The sequence below is a fragment of the Microcaecilia unicolor genome, chromosome 4 (assembly GCF_901765095.1).
Source record: "Microcaecilia unicolor chromosome 4, aMicUni1.1, whole genome shotgun sequence".
NCBI classification, from domain to species: Eukaryota; Metazoa; Chordata; class Amphibia; order Gymnophiona; family Siphonopidae; genus Microcaecilia; species Microcaecilia unicolor.
The window spans coordinates 370,754,371-370,775,161 of record NC_044034.1 but is presented as its reverse complement, the minus strand read 5'-3'; the positions used below and the strand labels follow the sequence as shown (position 1 = coordinate 370,775,161).

Here is a 20,791-nt window from a genome sequence, read left to right as displayed (position 1 = left end):
AAGGACCGTAACTAGCAATAGGGATGCAGAGAAAAATCTCTGAAATTTAGGCAATGCCCTGAGGTTGATTATCCAACTGCAGCCGACAAAGTTAAGCACTACCTTTTAATCTTTTTTTCTTTTCAAACTGATGGTGGAAAACAGGAACCAAGGTCTTCCTTGAGGCATGTGCTAATAGATTCATATAAGAAAGAAATTAGTTATGCCTATAGTCACCCCCTCCAAAGAAGTTTGCGCTACCATACAGAAACGGTTTAAAAACTGATGATGTGTGTGAGATATATAGTGAATGCAATCAAAATGCAAATTCCACCCTGAATTTTATTGTTAATAGCGGCAAGTACAATCTTTTCACTTGGTTGCAACGTATTGCTAATGAGGGCTATAGAATACTAAATCCCTAATGATGAGTCTACTTAGAACGACCATATAACTCAACCCACCAGAGACAAGAAACCAATGAGGGTGACCATGACAACCACAACTGAGGTGGGGTGGGCTTGAGTGGGTTATGGACAACCTCGGCTGTACTATCCAATTCTGTTTTGCATCTGTCCAGCAACACCCATTTGGAAAATAAGCTTTTATTCCATCTGCCAAAAACAAAGAGACAACCCGAATAGAGAGTTTATTAGCGAATGCCAAAGGAGAGTTATGACTCCAACAGTCTGTACAAATGGCCTCTAATACTATTAATTCTGCCTCACACGTTTCTATCAAGAAAGGCAGGCTCATAAGTCAAATCACTTCTCGTTTTCTCCTAATCCTGTTAAGCATGACAAAATCACTTTGCTCCACTGGTACAGGACGTCTCCTGTTGTGAAGGAAAACAATTAAAAGCTCATTCCGTTCCCTTCTTTGCTAAATCTATTCAGAATTTGGCCCAATTTCACAACATCGCCTTCATTTTTCACACAACCTTTGCAAGTTAATCTGAATTTTTAGCTGGTAAACGCCATTAGACAAACAAACCCTTTGAAGCTGATAGGTGAACAAATATTAAACAATACCTTTTTATTTTCTTAGTATTCAGCAGGTCTCCATTTGGATATTGCTGAAGGAAAGGTCAAGTCTTTTGCAATCACTTTGCATAAGGAACGTTCAGGTGCATTTAAAGATTCGTGTACCTGACTGTAATTCGCCTTGTGCTCAGAGTTCTCCACTTATCTTTTATACCTGTACTGCTCATTTTGTGGTTTCCAGGTGTAAATACTGGCATGTATACATGCATGTTGAATACATGTAGAAAGCCGGGATTTACTTGTGCACATGGCAAAGGGATATGGTCTGAGGGTTTTTTTGGGTGGGGCTATTTCAGAAGGGAAATAGCCATCTATGATCTACCACATGAAAGTTGGGGTCTACACCTGCTCTGGGGGACATCTACGTGTCATAAAGATGTTCATTTTGGGCAGCACTTTACAGGTGGGATTAGGGGTGATTGTCCCTTAAACCCTTCGTGTTCCTCAGGGATCTGTCCTGGGACCTCTTCTTTTCTCCATCTTTCCTTGGTGCTTTGATTTTATCCCATGGGTTTTCAGTATCACCTTTATGCTGATGACTCCCAGATCTACCTCTCCGGGTCAGAAATTTCAGCTTGCCTGTCTGATATTGCTTCCTGGATGACTCACCATCATCTGAAACTAAACAAGACCAAGATTGAGCTTCTTATCTTTCTCCCTAAACCCACCTCTCCTCTTCCCCCATTTTTTATCTCTATGGTCAACACTCTCATCCTCCCTGTCTCATCAGCTCGTAACCTTGGGGTCATCTTTGACTACTCTCTCTCTTTCTCTGCACATATCCAACAGACTGCTAAAACCTGTCATTTCCTTCTCTATAACATCACTACTACTACTATTTACTACTATTTAACATTTCTATAGCGCTACAAAGCATACGCAGCGCTGCACAAACAACATTCATCCCTTTCTTTCTGAGGACACTACCAGAACCCTTATCCATATTCTTATCACCTCTCGCTTAGAATACTGCAACTGGCTTCTCACAGGTCTCCCACCAAGCCATCTCTCTCCTCTTCAATCTGTTCAAAATTCTGCTGCACAACTTATATTCCGCCAGCGTCGTTATGCTCATATTAGCCCTCTCCTCAAGTCACTCCATTGGCTCCCCATCCGTTTCTGCATACAGTTCAAACTCCTCTTATTGACTTACAAATACATTCACTCTGCAGCTCCTCAGTACCTCTCCACTCTTATCTCTCCTTACACTCCTTTCTGGTAACTCCCCATTGGGTAAGTCTCTCTTATCTGTATCCTTCTCCTCCACTGCCAACTCCAGACTCCGTTCCTTTTATCTTACTGCATCATATGCCTGGAATAGACTTCATGAGAAAGTACGTCAAGCTCCATCTCCGGCCATTTTTATCTAGGCTAAAAGCCCACCTTTTTTTAGGCTGCTTTTAACTCCTAACCCTATTCACTTGTTCAGTACCCATGTCTGTTTTATCATTCCCACCTTATGTATTTCCCTTATCCCTTATTTGTCCTGTTTGTCTGTCCTGATTAGATTGTAAGCTCTATCGAGCAAGGACTTTCTCTTCATGTTCATGTACCATGTTGCATACATCAAGTAGCGCTATAGAAATGATAAGTAGTAGTAGCAGTTCCCCCCCCCCCCCCCCCCCCCCCCCACACACACACAAAATCAATAATGCCACACAATTGCAGGCTCTGTACTTAACTGGGAGAACACAGACATTTACTTTTCCAAAATGACATACATACATGTCTAAGTTTTGGGACTTATACATGTATGTTCTGAAATATCAGCATAGATGTGGGCGTGACGACACTTAGATGTGGATGTTGCTGATTAAGTGGCAATTATCGGAGCTGATTATAAGTACATAAGTGTTGCCATACTGGGACAGACCAAAGGTCCATCAAGTCCAGCATCCTGTTTGCAACAGTGGCCAATCCAGGTCACAAATACCTGGCAAGATCCCGAAAAAGTTCAATACACTTTTATGCCGCTTATTCTAGAAATCAGCAATGGATTTTTCCCCAAGTCATTTTAATAATAGTCTATGGACTTTTCCTTTAGGAAGCCGTCCAAACCTTTTAAAAACCCCGCTAAACTTTACCCAGGGGCGTAGACACGGGCGGGCCTGGACGGGCCCAGGCCCAGCCACTTTCCCTCCAGGCCCGCCCAGCCAACATCTGGTGTACCAATGACGGGGCAGTCCACCCCGGGTGTCAGCAGGTGGGGGAGTGCTCCGCTGGCGCCGCAGTCCCCACCTGCCTACCAGGGCCTCCCCCCCTGCGCGCATACAACGGTCCGGGATCGGGGAGGGAGGTGCGCATACAGGCCTCTGCTCCAGTGTTCAGTCTGCCTTTGTTCCCAGCGACTTCTGCTCACCAGCTCTATCGACGGACATCTCCTGCCACCCAGTCTTAAAAAACAAAACAAAACGTCTCCTCCGCTCTGCAAAGTAAGCAAATCGCCTCGTCGGCCCTTCCCTCACTGTGTCCCGCCCTCTGATGTAACTTCCTATTTCTGCGAGGGCGGGACAGGGAAGGGCCGACGAGGCGATTTGCTTGCTTTGCAGAGCGGAGGAGACGTTTTGTTTTGTTTTTTAAGACTGGGTGGCAGGAGATGTCCGACGATGGAGCTGGTGAGCAGAAGTCGCTGGGAACAAAGGCAGACTGAACACTGGAGCAGAGGCCTGTATGCGCATCCCCCTTTATATTTCATGGTGCTGGTGGGCTTCTGGGTGGGGGTGGGCTCTGCAGTGCTCAGGCAAAAAAAAAAAAACAACAACCCTTTTGTTGGGCACCTGGGTGGGGATGGGGGATTGTGAAGGGCAAGGTTGATGCCAAGCTTAAGGGAGGGATGTGGGGGGTTAGGAAAGGGCAGAGCTGATCCCAGGGAAGGATGTGGAGGTAAGGAAGGGCTGATGCTGGGCTAGAGGGAGAAGTGGAGGGAAGGCCACTATATTTAGTATTATTCCAAGAAATACTACTCATACGTATATACATAGTGCCCACCCATATTAACTCTGGGGCCCATCCAAAATGTCAGGTCTGGCTACGCCACTGCCTTTACCACATTGACTGGCAATGAACTCCAGAGTTGAACTTGTTAAGTAATTAAGTTGTGCATGCAAATCTAGAAAATGACTGGATTCATGCATGAAACTTAAATCGTGCTAAATAAAATCCGGGGAATAACTCCCGGCAGCCATCTTGTGCCTGGATATTCAGTGCCTGTTCAAAAACCAGTGTCTCATTCAGCCCCAGTGGCCAGTGTTTAAAGAAACCACTAGTAATTGAATACAGCCTCCACATTACATAATGCACTACTTCGACCTTTGTGATGAAAGAATGTGGAGATCCTTACTTCGCAACTCTGAAAGGTTCATGAAAAGAAAAAAAAAAAGTGAAAGAGGAACTCTTGATTATGCCAACCCTGACGTGGCTGCTCATACCCTGTGAAGGGAGCTTGTAAATCTCTTCCTTGGTTCAGTTACAAGTTTTCAATCATCCTCAGCTGACAGTTTTATTAAGATCGATGAACCTGCCAACTAAATTTATTTTCAAACGTACCTTTAGTAACATTTTCACTGAATTCTACAACTAGTTTTTCCATTTAGGATCACCGTTCTTCTGAAGTTTGCAAATGTTTAGATATAAAAAGGCAGCTCAGTTACAGTTAGTTTAGTTATAGCCCGCTGAAGCCAGCAAAGTAGTTAATTACGGATTACAATTTAAGATAACAGGTCGGAAATCTAGGATGTTACATAATAATCCAAAACAAACAAAAAAACATTAAAATACAATTGCTTCATCCAGAAAACTACTACCACTATTTAACATTTCTATAGCGCTACAAGGCGTACGCAGCGCTGCACAAACATAGAAGAAAGACAGTCCCTGCTCAAAGAGCTTACAATCTAATAGACAAAAAATAAATAAAGTAAGCAAATCAAATCAATTAATGTGAACAGGAAGGAGGAGAGGAGGGTAGGTAGAGGCTCAGTCCACCAATAAGAGCCAACCTCATCAGTGATGTCACAATGGCTTGATTGCCTGATACTTGGCTCACTTCTGATATTGTGATGTCATAAGGGAAAGGGAAATGGGAGTTGATATACTGCCTTTCTGAGGTTTTTGCAACTATATTCAAAGCGGTTTACATATATTCAGGTACTTATTTTGTACCAGAGGCAATGGAGGGTTTAGTGACTTACCCAGAGTCACAAGGAGCTGCACTGCACTAACCAATAGGCTACTCCTCTACTACTACTAGTATTTAGCATTTCTATAGCGCTACAAGGCGTACGCAGTGCTGCACAAACATAGAAGAAAGACAGTCCCTGCTCAAAGAGCTTACAATCTAATAGACAAAAAATAAAGTAAGCAAATCAAATCAATTAATGTGTACAGGAAGGAGGAGAGGAGGGTAGGTGGAGGCGAGTGGTTACAAGTGGTTACGAGTCAAAAGCAATGTTAAAGAGGTGGGCTTTCAGTCTAGATTTAAAGGTGGCCAAGGATGGGGCAAGACGTAGGGGCTCAGGAAGTTTATTCCAGGCGTAGGGTGCAGCGAGACAGAAGGCACGAAGTCTGGAGTTGGCAGTAGATAAGAAGGATTTATCCATGGAGCGGAGTGCACGGGAAGGGGTGTAGGGAAGGACGAGTGTGGAGAGATACTGGGGAGCAGCAGAGTGAGTACATTTATAGGTTAGTAGAACTGACATTGGCCCTGTTTACTAAGCAGTGTTATAAGCAGGTTAACATTTTTAATGAGCGTTAACCATGTATGTGCATTAACCGTGTACGTGCCTACAATATCCCTATAGGCGAGCGCTAAGTATAGGCGTGCTAAAAAACAGTAACGCACCTTAGTAAACGGAGCCCATTATCTTTAACTTCCATTAAAGAGTGTCAATAATAAACCCACATTGTCAATCATACAGCTTAAAATCTTTAAGAAGAAAGCAGTAGAACTCATTGAGGGGGATAATCGAACGTGGACGCCCATCTCCATGGGCGACTACCTCCAAGGACGGGTCTGCGAAGGGGCGGGACAGACTGTATTTTCAAAAACGATGGGCGTCCATCTTTTGTTTCGATAATACGGTTGGTGCCGGGCAAATGCATCGGATTTGGGCGGATTTGAGCTGGACGGTATCGGTTTTCAGTGATAATGGAAACCGAAGCCGCCCAGCTCAAAAACGAACAACTCCAAGGCATTTGGTCATGGGAGGGGCCAGGATTCATAGTGCACTTGTCCCCTTCACATGCCAGGACACCAGCCGGGCACCCTAGGGGGCACTTGTAAAAAGTTTTTAAAAAATTAAAATACCTCCCAAGTGAAGGGGGGCACCTAGATGTGGGTACAGTGGGTTTTGGGGGCGGTTTGGAGGGCTCCCACTTATCAGCACAAGTGTAACAGGTGGGGGGATGGGCCTGGGTCCACCTGCCTGAAATCCACTGCACCCACTAACAACTGCTCCAGGGACCCGCATACTGCTGTGATGGAGCTGGGTATGACATTTGAGGCTGGCAGACAGGCTGGGAAAAAAAGTTTTTAAAGTTCTTTTTTTTTGGTGGGAGGGGGTTAGTGACCACTGGGGGAGTCGGGGGAGTCAGGGGAGGTCATCCCCGATTCCCTCCGGTGGCCATCTGGGCAGTTGGGGCACTTGTTCGTGAAAAAAAAAGTGTCCAAAAATAGAAGCCCAAATTCTTGCTTTTGCCGCCCTTCTTTTTTCCATTATCGGCCGAGCGCGCCCATCTCTCCTCGGCCAATAAACACGCCCCAGTCCCGCCTTCGCCACGCCTCCGACACGCCACCGTCAACTTTGTCCGTTCCCGCGACAGACTGTAGTTGGAGGCGCCCAAAATTGGCTTTCGATTATACCGATTTGGGCGCACACGGCAGAAAGGCGCCCATCTCCCAATTTGGGTCGAAATATGGGCGTCTTTCTCTTTCGAAAATAAGCCTGATATTAGATCAAAGAAATATAAACAATCCGAATATCTGAAATTATCGAGGCAGAGAAGAAAATAAGAAAGCCTAAGGTTCTTTATATGTTCTCAAACTAGCGAAAGCCACCTCTGTTCATCTCCGAACTGTATCCACATGTTCATCCCTCCATCATTAGTCGGATGCACCGCTGAGCTCTGATTGGTGCACGCTTGGCATTTCACACTCGACGCCTTATGCATTTGCATTTAGACTGGTTGATTGGCAAATCAGTAAATGAAAAAGGAACTCTGCTCATTTCTAGTGTTGACCCAGTCAAATTTAATTTAATGTCAGGTGTGTATTGATGGATTTGAGATTAACAGATGAATTGACCTCTGTTCTCATTAACTACAGACATAAGTGTACAGCCGGGGAGCAGATTTTAAGTGGTTGTGCTAGTATGTCAGCTCTCATTTGAAAGAGCAGGCTCCGAAAGCCTGCAAATTCAATTTATTTGAACAACACACTAACTTCTTTCATATTCCTTGCTGGATTGCTTTGGAAGTGTTTTTGTAGGACAGAATATTGGTAATTCCATATAGACAGAAAAACGTAGCTCACCCAAAGTTGGGTGCGGCTCATAGATCTGTGCAAAAACTAATTAAGGGGAAAGGGAAATGGGACTTGACATACCACCTTTCTCAGGTTTTTTGCAACTACATTCAAAGTGATTTACATATATTCAGGTACTTATTTTGTACCAGGGGCAATGGAGGGTTAAGTGACTTGCCCAGAGTCGCAAGGAGCTGCAGTGGGAATCGAACTCAGTTCCCCAGGATCAGAGTCTACTGCACTAACCACTAGACTACTCCTCCACTACCATTCCAATTTGTGTCGGAAGATGGGTGCCCTTCTCTTTCGAAAATGCCCGTGATAGTGTAAATGATTACACCTAAACTTAGGTGCTCCCACGCTGACATACGCTTATATTCTATAATGGCATCGTAGAGCACACCACTAGGCTACTCCTCCATTAGTCAAAAACTTGGTCAGACCAATGGCCCATCTAGTCCAGTATTCTGTTTTCCAAACATTGGCCAAGCCAGGTCACAAGTAGCTGGCAGAAACCCAAATCGTGCCAACACTCAATACAACAAATCCCAGGGCAAGCAGTTGTCTCAATAGTAGACTATGGACTCTTTCTCCAGGATCTTGTCCAAACCATTTTAAACCCAGAAACGCTAACTGCTGTCACTACATCCTCCAGCAAAAAGTTCCAGAGTTTAATTATTTGTTGAGTGAAAAAATATTTCCTCCTATTTGTTTTAAAAGTATTTCCATGTAATTTCCTTGAGTGTCCCCTAGTCTTTGTACTTTTGCAATGAGTAAAAAATCGATTTACTTCTACTCATTCTACGCCACTCAGATTTTTATAGACCTCAATCATATCTCCCCTTATCCATCTCTCTTCCAAGCTGAAGAGCCCTAACCTCTTTAGCCTTTCCTCATACCAGAGGAGTTCCATCTCCTTTAACATTTTGGTCGCTCTTCTTTGAACCTTTTCTTTTTTTTTTTTTGGCTGGGTGGCTGGAGGGGGGGGGGCAGGGGAGAGAGGAGAATCGCTGGGTGGCTGGAGGGTGGGGGGCAGGGAACAGAGGAGACTCGCTGGGTGCCTGGAGGGGGGCAGAAGACACAGGAGAATCACTGGGTGGCTGGAGGGGTGCTGGGTGGCTGAAGGGGGGGCAGGGGAGATAGGAGAATCGCTGGGTGGCTGGAGGGGGGCAGGGGACAGAGGAGACTCAGTGGGAGGGCTGGAGGGAGAGCAGGGGAGAGGAGATTCACTGGGTGGCTGGAGGGGGGGCAAGGGAAAAAGGAGAATCACTGGGTGGCTGGAGGGGGGCTGGGTGGCTGAAGGGGGGGCAGGGGAGATAGGAGAATCGCTGGGTGGCTGGAGGGGGGCAGGGGACAGAGGAGACTCAGTGGGAGGGCTGGAGGGAGAGCAGGGGAGAGGAGATTCACTGGGTGGCTGGAGGGGGGGCAAGGGAAAAAGGAGAATCACTGGGTGGCTGGAGGGGTGCTGGGTGGCTGAAGGGGGGGCAGGGGAGATAGGAGAATCGCTGGGTGGCTGGAGGGGGGCAGGGGACAGAGGAGACTCAGTGGGAGGGCTGGAGGGAGAGCAGGGGAGAGGAGATTCACTGGGTGGCTGGAGGGGGGGGCAAGGGAAAAGGAGAATCACTGGGTGGCTGGAGGGGTGCTGGGTGGCTGAAGGGGGGGCAGGGGAGATAGGAGAATCGCTGGGTGGCTGGAGGGGGGCAGGGGACAGAGGAGACTCAGTGGGAGGGCTGGAGGGAGAGCAGGGGAGAGGAGATTCACTGGGTGGCTGGAGGGGGGGGGCAAGGGAAAAAGGAGAATCACTGGGTGGCTGGAGGGGTGCTGGGTGGCTGAAGGGGGGGCAGGGGAGATAGGAGAATCGCTGGGTGGCTGGAGGGGGGCAGGGGACAGAGGAGACTCAGTGGGAGGGCTGGAGGGAGAGCAGGGGAGAGGAGATTCAATGGGTGGCTGGAGGGGGGGCAAGGGAAAAAGGAGAATCACTGGGTGGCTGGAGGGGTGCTGGGTGGCTGAAGGGGGGGGCAGGGGAGATAGGAGAATCGCTGGGTGGCTGGAGGGGGGCAGGGGACAGAGGAGACTCAGTGGGAGGGCTGGAGGGAGAGCAGGGGAGAGGAGATTCACTGGGTGGCTGGAGGGGGGGCAAGGGAAAAAGGAGAATCACTGGGTGGCTGGAGGGGTGCTGGGTGGCTGAAGGGGGGGCAGGGGAGATAGGAGAATCGCTGGGTGGCTGGAGGGGGGCAGGGGACAGAGGAGACTCAGTGGGAGGGCTGGAGGGAGAGCAGGGGAGAGGAGATTCACTGGGTGGCTGGAGGGGGGGCAAGGGAAAAAGGAGAATCACTGGGTGGCTGGAGGGGTGCTGGGTGGCTGAAGGGGGGGCAGGGGAGATAGGAGAATCGCTGGGTGGCTGGAGGGGGGCAGGGGAGAGAGGAGATTTGCTGGGTGGCTGGAGGGGGGCAAGCAAGAAAAGAGAATCGCTGGGTAACTGGAGGGGGAGCAGGGGAGATAGGACAATCGCTGGGTGGCTGGAGGGGGGGGCAGGGGAGAGAGCAGAATTGCTGGGTGGCTGGAGGGGGGCAGGGAACAGAGGAGACTCGCTGGGTGGCTGGAAGGGGAGCAGGGGACAGAGGAGACTCACTGGGTGGCTGGAGGGGGGGCAGGGGACACTCGGTGGGAGGCTGGAGGGGGGCAGGGGAGAGAAGAGCATTGGTGGGTGGCTGGAAGGGGGCAAGGGAAAAAGTAGAATTGCTGGGTGGCTGGAGGGGGGACAGAGGAGACACACTTGCACCCAGCAGTCTCACTCTCTCTCTCTGTCACACACACACACTCGCACATTCACTCTCTCTCTCTCACACACAGTCAATCTCACACATACTCTCTCAAACATACACACTCCGAGGAAAACCTTGCTAGTGCCCTTTTCATGTGTCAGAAACGGGCCTGATTTTACTAGCTGTTAACCAAGTCTAGGCTACTTGATCGACTGACTGAAATGTGTTGAGCGCATGAGTGATGTGCCAGCGCACATCTTAATCGATTCCAATTAGCACCAATAATTGCTGATTCAAAAGCCTATTATTGGCACTAACCAGCTCATTACTCAATTAATTTGCATGCACAATTTTTGGCGACTTGTATAGAATTGGGGGGGGGGGGGGGTAACATGTAAACTGTGTTGGTTACACTGCGGAAAGCGGAATATGAAAAATATGGCCCTTTCCCTTCTGAGAGCATCGTTTTCATAGAAATAAAATGTAAGCCTCTGTGAAGCATCACACGTTTGATGGGGCAGAGACATGAGGATGTGTCCCCCCCCCCCCCCCCCCGCCCCTACTCCCCCACTGAAGGTCTAATTCTCTATGTCTGTGATGTTTCAAAATAGGATCAATGGGCCTGTGTTTATGATAAATGCAGAGTACAGAACTTGCTAAAATTCATGCAACGTCTTTCAAAGACACTGTGTTCCGTAGCAGATAACGTATCTGCTCTTCTTCCCTTCATTATGGAATGTATTGTAAGATTACTCAAATTCAGGTATTTGAAGAGTTTCCTGAATAAAGATATTCATCAGCTAGAGTGAAGCAATAGATTTTTCTCTCCATTCTCAGAGATCATTCCTGAGAGAGGAGAAGCAGCTTAGAATGCTGATGTCAAAGACTTTTATGCATCTATAAATATTCTCATATTCTGAGCCCCAAAACAATGTGGAGACATTACCTAATTCCTTCCATCTCCACTCGTTATTTCTTTTCAGGTTATGTGACCCCCATGGCTGATGTTTGCAGCAGCTGGAATAAAGAGCTGCTGGTGGCTTTGGGGTCTTACATCCAGGGCCGCCGAGAGACTGGGCCGAGGCCTGGGGCAAGGCCACCCCCCCTGAGGTCGCCGCCGCCGCTCTTCCCTCTCCACCTGCCCCCCCCCCTCCGTCCGCCACCGGGCCGGGCCCCCTGCATTGAAACCACAGCGCCTCTCACCTCCGTGTGAAAGCGCTGCAGGCAGCAGGGCAGCAGATCGCTTCCCTTCGGGCCTCCTTCCCTCCCTGTGCCCCGCCCTCGCGGAAGTTACGTCAGACGAGGGCGGGACACAGGGAGGGAGGGAGGCCCGAAGGGAGGCGATCTGCTGCTGCCTGCAGAGCTTTCACACGGAGGTGAGAGGCGCTGAGATTTCAAAGCAGGGGGCCCGGCCCGGTGGCAGACGGTCAACGACGGAGGGCGGGTGGGACTGCAGCACTGGGCCCCCCTTGGAGGCCTGGGGAATTTTGTCCCCCCTGGCCCCTCTCTCGGAGGTCCTGCTTACATCAGAGTCCTTTAGTATGTTCAGATTTTGTACAATAAAGTAAAAATTCAGGGCTGGCTTATTATCGCAGTGGCAAGTGCCGTAAAACGTATCGCAGAGGACCTGGATTCAATTCTCAGGTCAGCCTCCTGCTCTCTCTGTGATTCCCGAACAGTTCATAGCCTCGTATGCACATCTTCCAGTTGTGGAAGTCACTGAGGGACCCTTTTACGGAGTGGTGGTAAGCCCAACGTGGGTTTACCATTCACTCTTCTGGGACTACTGCTGGCCCAACATGGCCACCGGCGGTAGCCCCGCCCTGAGCACGTGCCATTTCCGGGAGAAAAAGAAAACTCCCGCTCGCTGCCCAGTTACCGCTGGGTTAGCACGGGATCCCTTATCACCAGCTCAATGGGTGTCAGTAAGGTGCATGGCTATGTGAGAAGAGTTCTCTTACTGCATGGCCATGCGTGCTAGGGGCCTTTTTACCCATTGCGGTAAAAGGAAACTGGCACGCAGGAAAATGGCCTCCACCATTAGCGCAGAGCAGGGGCGTAGCTAGACCGGCGGGAGGGGGGTCCAGTGCCCAAGGTGAAGGGGCACATTTTAACCCTCCCCAGTGCCACCGATGCCCCCCCCGCCATTGCTGACACCCCCCGCCATTGCCAAACCCCCCGCCACCAACTCTCTCGACCCCCCCCTCCCGCCGCTAACTCTCCGTCGCCCACCTTTGCTGGCGGGGGACCCCAAACCCCGCCAGCCGAGGTCCTCTTCTTCCTTTGTTCTGTTTCTGAGTCTGACGTCCTGCATGTACAACGTGCAGGACGTCAGACTCAGAAAACAGAACGAAGGAAGAAGAGGACCTCGGCTGGCGGGAGTTGGGGTCCCCCGCCAGCAAAGGTAGGCGACGGTGGTTTGGCGGCGGGATGGGGGTCGAGAGGGTCGTCGGCAGGGGGGTTCAGGGCCAAATCAGGCCCAGGCCCCCGTGGCCCCACGTAGCTACACCCCTGGTGCAGAGTCCTTTTTCCCTGCAGCTTAGTAAAAGGATCCCTGAATCAGGTCTCTGTAACAGCAATAATGGGGTTGATATTGAAAGCGATTTAACCGGGGCAGGAGAAGCTCTTGCCCAGTTAAATTGCTTACACGGGTCACAACTGGAGAGTTGGCAGTTTTGTGAGTAAACTCAGCAGAAATAGGACGGCATAAAACTCAGTTTTATCTTTGTCCAGTTTAACTTAAGATATCTAAACAGACAGACACGTCTGAAGGAGCTACTGATTACTTGCATTCAGTATGGTTAAGCGGAAGAGTCGGACTCGTCAAAACATCATATCTGTTATTTGAATGTTCTAGTGCGTGCTTATTAATGGCTTGCGGTTCTGTAGCTGCGGGTTTTGGGCACGCCGATCCATTTTTTAGCACGCCTGTAAAAAAAAGGCCTTTTCTTTTTGCTGAAAATGGACACGGGGCAAAATGAAAATTGCCACTCGTTCATTTGCCATCGACCTGGCGGTAAAGATTCACGCGGTAACTGGGCGGTAATGACCTACGCGCCAAATGCCACTTGCTGCGCGTCCATTACGTGCGCACAAAAATAAAAAAATTACCGCAAGAGCCACGTGGTAGTCGGGCGATAACTCCACTTTGGCACGCGTAAACACTTGCGTAGCTTAGTATTATGCTGACATCATATTATATCTCTGTTATTTGAATTCCACTGCTGTTAAATGTGTATATTTTTAAATACTGTTTCAGGGTAGTTGTATTATTAGGTTTCAGTTTGCTGTTTTCAGGTTTACCTCGCTTACTGTATTTATATTTGGTCATTTTACTATTGTTATGCTGTTAACAACATTTTTTTTCGCGGTTTTTACAGACAGCGTCCGGCTTGATTGAATAAAGCTCAGCGGTTGCTGGCAATTTACTTAGACTGTCTGAATATTCCCGCTCATATATTGTGAAGACACACTCTGACCCCTGAGGCAGGCGCTTGTGCGCCGAAACACAGCCCATGTCGGGTCTTTTTCACAATAAAGGATAGCCTTTGTCTCTTTCTTGAAGGCCCAGTGCTGTTTTTTCTTGTTCGTGTTAACAAAATTGTAACATAAAGGCAGTTAATAAATCCCAATACAACATAAATAAATAAATAAATTAATAAATAAATAATACCCCTCCTCTACCCCACAGGGACAGAGGTTGCTCAACACTTCTGTTACTTTCTTTGTTAGTAGCTCTACACACCTGCAGGAAGCCGTTATGCCAAGGGTTTTGTCCTCTGGAGAGCAAACTTTGCTAAAGTTTGCTTTTGCTTTTCCCAGAGGAACGACCCTACATTCCCCAACTTGGAACATTAGCAGCGGTGAACATTCAGGCGGAGCGCCTGTCTCAGAATGGGTGAGGAGGTGTGACGAGGGGAGAGAGGCCTACTGAGGCATTATTGGTACTCAATGCAGCCTCCCCCAGGAAACTGCAAGCGGAAGGAGGTTATGCCCTGATCGTAACTGAATAGATATGGAAAGTTCAAGGACAGCGCTGGGCAGACTTTTAAGGTCTGTTCCCTGAGAATGGCAAGGACAAATCAAACTCAGGTATAAAGTGTCACATACCATGTAAAATGAGTTTATCTTGTTGGGCAGACTGGATGGACCATTCAGGTCTTTATCTGCCGTCATTTACTATGTTACTCTTTGGGGTTCTACATGGAATGTTGCTACTAATTGGGATTCCAGAATCTTGTAACTCTTTAGGATTCCAGAATCTTCAGAACTTTTAGTACAAGAACAGTGCTGGGCAGACTTCTATGGTCTGTGCCCTGAGAATGGCAAGGACAAATCAAACTCAGGAATAAAGTATCACATACCATGTAAAATGAGTTTATCTTGTTGGGCAGACTGGATGGACCGTTCAGGTCTTTATCTGCCGTCATTTACTATGTTACTATGTTACAATGAATGTTGCATAAAGTGTCTTGGTGGTGGATCACGTTGAAAGAGGAAGAACGGTTGTTTTGGGCCATAGTGACTCTGTCTGGTCTGTTTTAGTTGGCTTGGAAGTCTCGCTGGTCACAAGAATTGACGATATCCTCAACCGAGTCACCCAGATTAGGCAATGGGTGGCTAAAGTAGAAAAATGATATATGAGCTATGGGATTCAACTTGCTATTCTGGAGCAATCAATACTTACGCTGTAACAAGAAGATGTAGCATTAATTAAGGGTTAGAATGTGTTACGATGTAAAGTTGAAATGATGGAAAACTATACTACAAGACTCAGTTTGAGGTTTTTAATATTCTTAAACTGTGTGTGGCATCTCCTGAAGAAATGCTTTGGTGTTTTTATAGAGAAAGATTGAAAGGTCCGGATTAATCCTTCTGTCCTGTTACAAGAGTTTTCTTTATTCCCCCTTGTCTTGCCAGGAATTCTGGCCAGCAAAGGGGTGGAGAATTGCCTGGAATTTCTGAAGATAGTTAGGCTGTAACTGGTTTGTTAGAGGATTCTCAACAACATAGTAACATAGTAGATGACGGCAGAGAAAGACCTGCACGGTCCATCCAGTCTGCCCAACAAGATAAACTCATATGTGCTACTTTTTGTGTATACCCTACCTTGATTTGTACCTGTCCTTTTCAGGGCATAGACCGTAGAAGTCTGCCCAGCACTAGCCCCGCCTCTCAACCACTAGCCCCGCCTTCCCCCACCGGCTCTGCCACCCAATCTCCGCCAAGCTTCTGACGTTATGTGAAGAGGAACTGGGGGGTATTTGGATTGGAGAGTTGGGACTTGCATCGGGAAGGTTCTGTCTCGGAATGGTTGGGACTTGGATTGAAATTTTAGTGATGGCATTGGAGTGGTTGGAAGGTTTTGGGGCCCTTTTACTAAGGCGTGCCGAAAAGTGGCCTGAGCTGGTGTAGGTGTGTGTTTTTGAGGTGCGCAGGTCCATGTTTCAACGCGCCTGGAAAAAAGGCCTTTTTTATGTGGTTGAAAATGGACATGCGGCAAAATTAAAACCAGCACGTGTCCATTTTTGACCTGAGACCTTACTGCCACCCATTGACTTTTAGCGGTAAGGTCTCAGGCGCTAACCGGGCGGTAAGCGTCTGTGTGCATAAACTGCCGATTACCGCCGGGTAAGCGCCACATGGTAGAAAATATTTTCTACTGCGTATTTTGGATGTGTGTCAAAAATGGAATTACTGCCTGGGGCATGCGGTAGCCGGGCGGTACTTCCAATTTGATGTGCATTGGACGCGCGTAGGTACCTATGAGCCATAGTAAAAGGGCCTTCTGTGAGCAATTCTAAATGTTGTATGAGCACAGGGTCCATCAAACATATAAATGGCAAGTGACCGACTCACCCGCAAATGCACAGTAGAGCCTTCCCTTTCTGTCCCGCCCTCACGTCAAGAAGTGATGATGTCAGAGGGCGGAACAGAGAGGGAAACGTACGCTGCCGCTGGAGCCTGCCCTGGAAACGAAGCAACATCACCGGCGCACCAACCTCCACCCCCCCATCCCCGACGTCATCGCCGCCGCTCCCGCCCCCTCCCCCCGTATCGTGGCCCCTGCACAGACATGACAGCGCCTCTCACCTCCGTGTGGAAGCGCTGCAGGCACGGAGGGGGAAGGCAGTGGCGGCGAGGAGGGTAGCTGGACATTGGGGGAGGTCAGGGGAGAGAGCAGGGGGGGAGGCCAAGGGAAAGAGGAGGGTTGATGGATATGGGGGGAGGGCAGGGGAGAGACGAGGGTTGGTGGACGGGGGGGAGGCCAGGAGATACAGAAGGGCTGCTGGACATGGCTCGGGGGAGGGGAAGGCAGGGGAGAGAGGAGGTTTGCTGGACATGGATGGATGGAGGTGAGAATTATTACATTTTGCAAAACACAAATCTCGCCCGTTTTAATGGGCTTAACGGCTAGTTAAATATACTTGGAGGCATATTTTCAAAGCACTTAGAGTTACAACGTTCCATAGGTTACCATGTAGCTTTGTAAGTCTAAGTGCTTTGAAAATACGTCTCCATGTAACTTTGTAAGTCTAAGGGTCCTGTAGGTGCGGTAGTGCTACAGACACCCATATGGGTGTCTATAGCGTCAGCATGCGCTAAAAACGCTAGCGTACCTTAGTAAACAAGGCCCTATGCGCTTTGAAAATGAGCCCCATAGTAACACAGTAGATAATGGCAGATAAGCATCTGTATGGGTCCATCCAGTCTGTCATAAGTACATAAGTATTGCCATACTGGGAAAGACCAAAGGTCCATCAAGCCCAGCATCCTGTTTCCAACAGTGGCCAATCCAGGTCACAAGTACCTGGCAGAAACCCAAAGAGTAGCAACATTCCATGTAGAACCCCAAAGAGTAGCAAGGTTCTAGAATTCTAAAGAATAACGATTCCATGCAGAATTTCAAAGTGTAGCAACATTCCATGTAGAACCCCAGAGAGTAGCAAGATTCTAGAATTCTAAAGAATAACAAGATGCCATGCAGAATTTCAAAGTGTAGCAACATTCCATTTAGAACCCCAAAGACTAGCAAGATTCCATTCAGAATCCTAAGTACATAAGTGTTGCCATACTGGGAAAGACCAAAGGTCCATCAAGCCCAGCATCCTGTTTCCAACAGTGGCCAATCCAGGTCACAAATACCTGGCAGATCCCAAAAAATTACAAAACATTTTATGCTGCTTATCCTAGAAATACTATCCAAACCTTTTTTTAAACTCTGCTAAGCTAACCGCCTTTACCACATTTTCTGGCAATGAATTCCAGACTTGAATTACCCATTGAGTGAAGAAAAATTGCATCCTATTCGTTTTAAATTTATTACTTTGTAGCTTCATCATATGCCCCCAAGTCCTAGTATTTTTGGAAAGCGTAAACAGACGCTTCACATCTAACCGTTCAACTCCACTCATTATTTTCTCTATTAATGGCCATGTGCTAATTTGAAACTCCTAATATATATCAAAGTAGAGCTATAGGTAGTCCTAAATATGATATACTACCACTCAAAATATAGGGGACTCCTATATGTATCGCGTCCAACATGAGATGTTCTCGATAGAGGAAAAAGCCTCAATCTGGACATATGCTCCTTTTGTTATACAACTATAGGGAGCACTGTCCGATCATCACTGGCTTGAAAAACCTCTACTAAGTGACCTATTTATTGTTAAATTTTATTAAGTTTTATTAAGGATAAAGGGTTACTTAGCTGGCTGCTGAAAAATTTTTTCTATGCAGTCCCATCTGAAAATACAGTCGCTTGTGAACCCATGGACCCTGAGGAAGGTGGCGAAACTTGAGCCGAAGTCAGGCCATGGGTGGGTCATGTGCTAATTTGCCCATTAGCGTGTCAGCCCTTACCACCACCTATTTCCAAGGCAACGCTAACCTTGCGCTAATTGGTTAGTGAGGAGCATAGCTGCACAATCAGTGCTGGGCACGCCTAGAGAGGCATAATCGAACGAAAACGTCTATCTCCATGGGCGTTTATCTCCGAGAACGGGTCCGTGAAGGGGCGGACTGAACCGTATTTTCGAAAAAAATAGACGTCCATGTTTTATTCGACAATTTGTGAGCTGGGCGTTTTTGTTTTTCAGTGATAATGGAAAATGAAAGCGCCCAGCTCAAAAACGAATAAATCCAAGGCATTTGTTCGTGGGAGGGGCCAGGAGTCGTAGTGCACTGGTCCCCCTCACATGCCAGGACACCAACCGGGCACCCTAGGGGGCACTTTTACAAAAACAAGAAAAAAGGTAAAAGAGCTCCCAGGTGCATAGCACCCTTCCCTTGGATGTTGAGCCCCCAAAATCCCCCTCAAAACCCACCGCCCACAAGTCTACACCATTACTATAGCCCTAAGGGGTGAAGGGAGGCACCTACATGTGGGTACAGTGGGTTTGAGGGGCGGTTTGGAGGGCTCCCATTTACCAGCACAAGTGTAACAGGTGGGGGGGGGGGGGGGGGGGATGGGCCTGGGTCCACCTGCCTGAAGTCCACTGCTCCAGGGACCTGCATACTGCTGCCAGGGAGGTGGGTATGACATTTGAGGGTGAAAATAAAAAGTTGTGAAACGGCATATTTTGTGGTGGGAGGGGGTTTGTGACCACTGGGGGAGTCAGGGGAGGTCATCCCCGACTCCCTCTGGTGGTAATCTGGTCATTTAGGGCACTTTTTGGGGCCTTATTCGTGGAAAAACAGGGTCCAGGAAAAGTGCCCTAAATTCTGGTTAAAAACGCATTTTTTTTTTCCATTATCGGCAAAAGGCGCCCATCTCTGATCGCTCGATAACCACGCCCCAGTTCCGCCTTCACCACGCCCCCATCAACTTTGTCCACATCCGCGACGGAGTGCAGTTGAAAACGTCCAAATTCGGCTTTCGATTATACCGCTTTATTCGTTTTTGTGAGATAAACGTCTATCTCCCGATTTGGGTCGCAAAATAGGCGTTTTTCTTTTTCAATTATAAGCTGGCTAGTCTCCACCCCCAGACCCAGCCCCCAGTGCTAAAAAAGTCGTTTCTATATTTTAGCGCGTGGGTAGTGCCCAACAGCAAACCATCGCAGGCCACCTGCGGTAAGCATTGCATTTTATTTTTTGATTTAGTTTACTGATTTTGCGATTATATTTGTAAGGCAAAGTATTCTTCAACCATGATTACTTTATGGGTTTTTTTTTCTGGTTGTTCCGAGCCTTGAGCTAGGTTAACCCCTACGCGAAAAACTACATTGGCTCCCGATCAAAGAACGGATTGCCTTCAAAATCTGTACTCTAGTGCATAAAATCATCTATGGTGAGACCCCGGGATACACGACAGACCTCATTGACCTTCCAGCCAGAAACACCACAAGATCAACACGCACATACCTAAACCTACACTATCCAAGCTGCAAAAGAATTAAATACAACCTATGCATCCAGCTTCTCCTTTACAAGCACGCAACTACGGAACGCACTACCATACACCTTGAAAACAATGCACGACCTATCAAACTTTCGGAAATCACTAAAAACTTACTTATTCAAAAAGGCATACCTTGATGACCCAACTTAAATGCCTCGATCCCACAACACAACGAAACCCTTCCTCATTCCCTGATGTGTTTATCCTACACGAACCTTCTACATTGTCACTCCGTATCTGCTATACCGGAACTGGCGATCGCCATCACGGTTACTATGAAAGCCACATTGAGGCTGCAAATAGGTGGGAAAATGTGGGATACATAAAATGAATAAATAATGGTTAAGAGGTTTATATTAAATTTAATTAAACAGCCCCTTCAGAGGTGAAAGAGGCCCTCGTGAGTCAGCACTGCAAGTGAGTCTACTATCCCTCCTCCCGTGTCTTCCCACAGGCTGAAAGGAGAAACATAATTATCTAAATAGACCGCTCATTTTCTTCAACATATCAAAATCCATATCTTATCTACCTCTTGCTCTCGAGCTCCGCAAGTCTTCAAAGCATCAGACATGCGGCATAAGCAGGTCTTTTAAAATTCAAATTAGATTCATAAGCACTGCAGCACACTGCATAAAGTACAATAATCAGATTTCCCTCGGTGTTTATAGCATTAATACATTTTTTTCATTCAATTATGGTTTGGCTTTTACTTTTTAACAAAGCACATTAATACTGCTCGATGACCTGATAACCACGAGGATACGGTGCCTTCGCTGCACTGCCTTCTCTTGCTGGAAAGTAGCGGGTGCCTGTACTTGCACAATGCTAATTACTTCAGTTTGTTGATGACACAAAGACCAGGGGACATGCAACGAAATTACAGGGAAATACTTCTAAAACAAATAGGAGGAAATATTTTTTCACTCAAATAGTTAATCTCTGGAACTCGTTTCTGGAGGATGTGGTGACAGCAGTTAGCATATCTGGGTTTAAAAAAGGTTTGGACAAGTTCCTGGAGAAAAAGTCCATTGTCTGTTATTGAGATAGACACGGGGAAGTCACTGCTTGCCCTGGGATT

The 20,791-nt window shown here is 47.6% G+C and overlaps 1 protein-coding gene across 2 annotated transcripts in view; it reads right to left on the bottom strand.

Moving 5' to 3' along the window:
* DMD (dystrophin) overlaps positions 1 to 20,791 on the bottom strand; it is a 2,615,032-nt gene that overhangs the window by 689,230 nt on the left and 1,905,011 nt on the right. The window lies entirely within an intron of this gene.